This window comes from Pyxicephalus adspersus, chromosome 7 (assembly GCF_032062135.1).
Source record: "Pyxicephalus adspersus chromosome 7, UCB_Pads_2.0, whole genome shotgun sequence".
In the NCBI taxonomy this organism is placed as follows: Eukaryota; Metazoa; Chordata; class Amphibia; order Anura; family Pyxicephalidae; genus Pyxicephalus; species Pyxicephalus adspersus.
In genome coordinates, this window is record NC_092864.1 from 77100210 (window position 1) to 77105200 (window position 4991).

The following is a 4991-nucleotide window of genomic DNA, read 5'->3' on the forward strand; positions in this document are numbered from 1 at the left end:
ATCAAGGAGAAGGAGCAGGGAAAAGTTGCCTTGAGACTTAGCTCTGATGAGGTCATTGGCCACTTTAGTAAGGGCTGTTTCAGTGGAATGGGCAGCTCTAAAACCAGAGAGATGGTGCTCAGGTAATGAGTGAGTCTTTTGTAGACAAGGCGTTCAAGAAGTTTGGAGACATATGGGAGAAGGGAGATAGGATGGTAGTTGGAGGGTAGGGAGGGGTCCAGTGAGGCTTTCTTTAGGATAGGGAGAATTATGGCATGTTTAAAAGCTGAGGGGTATTTACCAGTAGAAAGGGAGAGGTTGAATAGTTCGGTTAGGGCAGGGGCCAGGGTGGAGGAATGGGCACGGAGTATATCAGAGGGAATTGGGTCAAATGGACATGTAGTAGACGGAGATGATGAGAGAAGAGTTAAGAATTCGTCCACAGTAACAGGGCTGAGGGAGGCCAGTGATGATTTACAGGTGGAAGGGGTGGGTATGGTTGGAGTGGCTCGGTGGGCAGAGATATCATGTCTGATTCTGTCTATTTTATCTCTAAAATAGGTGGCAATGTCTTGGGCAGAGAAGGATGTTGTGGGGGAACAGGTGTGGGGTTTAGGAGGGAGTCAATTGTAGAGAAGAGGTTGCATGGATTGGAGGCTTGAGAGGAAATTACTGCGGAGAAATATTTTTGTTTGGTGACAGTGAGCTCTGTGTTAAAGCTAATCAGAGCGGGGGAATGGTGAGTTGTCAAGGAGGGTGAGGTTGCAGAGTTTAGAAAATACCAGGTCTAGAGTGTATTCAGCTTGATGTGCTGTGAGTCCAAATGAGGAGGTAATGGAGAGCAGTTTGGCTGAGGAGGGAAGGTTGGGCTCATCCATTGCAACATTAAAAATCAACAAGGATTAGGGTGGGCAGGTCATGGGAAAGAATGTGTGGGAGCCAGAATGCAAAGTTATCCACAAATTGTGATACTGGGCCAGGGGGGCGGTAGATAACAGCAACAATGAGGGGTAAGGGGCTAAAGAGTCAGACAGAGTGGACTTCAAATGAAGTGAAAATGAGAGAGGGTGGGGTAGAAAGGACTCTGTAATGCTAATGTAGTTAGGTTAGAGAAGGAGACCCACACCACCCCCTACTTTGTTGCCAGGTCTGAGGAGGAAAGCCAAGTTTTAGTGAGAGCCAGAAAGTTCAGAGACTTAGAAAGAAGAAGGTTGTGTATGGAGGTTAATTTGTTGCCAACAGATCTGGCATTCCATAGCCTGCCAGAGAGCGGGGGTAAGGACTTATGGGTAGGGTGAATGGGGATGAGGTTAGGAGAAGGGAATGTCTTACTGAGAGTGTATGGAAAGTAGAGGCTGTGTGGGGGACCAGGGTTGGGTGAGATGTCACCAGAGACTATCAGTAAAGTAAAAAGGTACAGGAGCACAGACAGAGAAATAAGGAGAGTGAAAGAGCAGAGAGACAATGAGTTATCAGACTGGGGAGTGCAGGGAGTAGTGCCAACAAAGAGAGAACAGGATGAATAATACATTTTTACAGATAATTGGGAACCATATGCATACAATAAACAATGTGGCAAACTGAAGATTGCAATCTTTCCTTCAAAATGTACTACCATAAGCAGGAAGTACCATTCTTAGACACAATGATAAGGAAAACAGAAGCAGGGGCAATCAATACAACACTGTATAGGAAACAGACAGCAGGAAATACAATCGTGCACGCCTCCAGTGCGCATCCCGCACCTCTCAAAAGAAGCATACCACTTAACCAATATCTGCGACTTAGGATAAATTGTACAGATGAAAAGGACTTTGAGGTAGAAGCCTAAGCACTGAGAGACAGACTCATCCTAAGAGGATACAGCAAAAAATTATTAAAGAGGTCTTATTATAGAGTGAAATCCCAAAAACAGGGATCTCATTGTCATTAGGAACCCCCCACTCTAGGATGAGACTGTGAGACATACCACTACTTACATAAATCAACATAACATCATAAGTAAAGTACTAACAAATCATTGGCATATCTTATTAGGTGACCCCCACACAGTAAAACAAGCAATCTAATCTAACATACAGGAAGTCAGTATCCCTGAAAGATTCCTTGGTCTCTATCCACTCTATCCACATAAACACAGATCCCAACCCAAGCCAAACCCCACCTGGGGTGTTTAAATGCTGAAAATGTCACCAATGCCCTTGGATCAAAGAACAAAGAATCATCAACATGCTGAACAACACCAGATATAGGCTAAAACAACATACAGGCTGTTCATCTACGGGAATTATCTATCTCATCTCATGTGTCTGTGGTCGTTTCTATGTAGGCAAGGCCAGGAGAGCCTTTAGAAAAGGGATCTACGAACACATCTACACAATAAAAAACGGAAAAATGATGACTCTGATCAGTCATAATGTAGGAATTTGCCGCAACTTCAACACTGAGAGCATATCGTTTTCAGCCCTAGAACAGGTACCACCCAACCCCAGAGGAGGGATATAGACAATATCCTACTCCGCCTGGAAGCTAAGCGGATTTTTTTATTAAATGCCATAACACCACCTGGGTTGAACCATGTACACCTTCAAACCCTTTCTGCCATCCTAAACGACCCTCCTGAACATTAAAAAACATTTTTCAGCTAGCACATAGCCCACATACTCAACTAACATTCCTAACCTTTTCTTAATGTACTTTACGGCAATGAATTCATTGCATATCTTTCACACACCAGTTACATACTGTATAATATTTAACAATAATGCACTTATGATTATAGAAACAGTTGATTACTTTTTATTGTGCATGATGCACATATATGTATTGTCATTTTTTATGTTTGTTAAAAATCATTTACCCTGTAATACTGTACACATGTTGGACCTTATATATTAAGTCCTGTTTGATAACTCTTGTTACAATATAGACGACTATCCTCCCTACAACCACTTTAATGATATATTATCTCTTTGATATGATAATGATATGTTACCTCTTTGACATCGTAAATATATTGATATCTTATTTCTTTCATACATGATAAATATATGTTACATCTCTGAAATAAATGGTTTTTATTGCTGCTGCTTAGTACCCTCATATGCCTAAAACATATACAAAGAAAATGTTTTTTCTACCTCTCTGAACCTAAGATTCATTTGTATATATCAGTAGAATAAATATTACCCCTGTGAATAGCTAGACTAATTTTCAGTAAATCAACAGTTATTTTTTAGCAAACAAACAGTTAATCTTCGGCAAACAAACAGTTAACACAAACATCATCTACCTAATTAAACACAAGTAAGGGCAGAAGCACCAAAACAGGAAACACACAAAGAATAAGGGTGGAACTGGGGACACACACACAGAGTAAAGGCAGAAGCACTCTTATGTCACACAGATGGGTTAACCCATTTAAGCACAAGCTGCAGACAGCACTGTCCCCTTTTGGACGGCTGCCTGCAACTCACCCACATACCACAACTAAAATAGTGAGTATTTCTCTGAACTACCACTCAAACATCCTTTTTACAAAACAACAAACTTACTAATGCAAAACCCTTGTCTCTGTCTTAGCTCCATACGAGAAGACAACACTTTATCTTCCCGTGCTGAATCACTGTCATTTACTTCTACTAAGGTAGATGCTCTATCTTAAAATAATTATTCCTTAATCACAAAATAGCAATTTCATCACAAACTGTTTATCCCCTTTATTAAAGACAGAGATGTCATAACCATTGTGCATATGAAGGTCCTGGAATAAACATTTCAAGTTTCTATCACACCGTTCACTCCACACGGACATCTGGAAACACCAGCAGGTAACGCTATTTTGGCGTCATCCTGTGGCCTAAGTACAACATTATAAATATATATTGTTTATCTAGAAGTCACATTAGCAGGAAACACCAGTAGGTAATGCCATTTTGGCGCCATCTTGTGGCCGAATTTGATAATTACATGATAACATATTTAATATATATTTTATATCTAGAAGTAACACCAAAAATTATCTTTAGTAAATCAATATTCTACTAATACTTGCTACATTATCTTTATTAACACTATCCTCTTTCAAGTTACAGTATCCCCACTAGCTAGCTATATAATACATAGGCGAAACCACACTATAAATATCAGTTGTGCTCACACACTTATTTTTATTAAAATATTCATTCATACTTACTCATCGATATCTGTCTCAAATCACTTACAAGTAGCAATTCGGTATGACAAGGCTCCTAATGCGGTAAAAAGCCCCAACAATAATACTATTATTACTAATACCCACCCAAAGCTAGTGGGGTTTGAACGTACTATCAAATAATGATATAAAAAAAGAGAAAACATTCTTTACTTGATATGCAGCTTAAAGACTGATTTCAAAATAGGCTTTCAAAATAACCATTCTCTTATCTATACTGTACTTATTATATTGTTATGTTATTTTGCATCATAATGCCATCTTTATTTTGAGCATAATTTTATTTCCTGTTGCAGGTTCTGAAAAGAGTGACAGTGGCATCTTGCAGCGGATTACCACAAGCAGGCAGGAACAGCATAGGAAAGTTGTTTGTGATCTACATTTGTGAAGAAATTAGCTGACATCAGCAAGGTGATGATGAAATAAAGGAATCTGGCTGAGCTCTCTAACATGCTTTTGTTTTTCCCTATATTTTTAATATTGGTTCTTTAAAGAAATTGAGGTCTTGATCCTGAAAGCTGGAAGGGATCTTCAAGAATTGTATGTCAGAGTCCGATTGAAAGATTGACTTGATATTTCCGCAGTGTGAAAAAAGAGAGACAAGAAGGCCCTAAGAATGGCAGTAAATATGTCCTTTGCCTTCACAGCAAAAGCAGTTCCCCCTTATAGCATAGTAGTACTGGTACTAGTACTACTAGTACGAGTAATATCCTTGATATAAGTAATCACATAAGTTGCTGAATTTTTCGTTGTTGGGGTTATTTTCAAATCTCTGTCAGGAGTCTCAAATACACAGGAG

General features: G+C 39.5%; 1 long non-coding RNA gene across 1 annotated transcript; it reads left to right on the forward strand.

Annotated features, from left to right (window-relative positions):
• Window positions 1-3380: 3380 nt before the first annotated feature.
• Window positions 3381-4641, forward strand: LOC140334622 (uncharacterized). Its single transcript, XR_011921611.1, has 4 exons — window positions 3381-3476; window positions 3562-3625; window positions 3708-3809; window positions 4489-4641. It is a non-coding gene; the product is annotated as an uncharacterized lncRNA (long non-coding RNA).
• The last annotated feature ends 350 nt before the right edge of the window (window positions 4642-4991 follow it).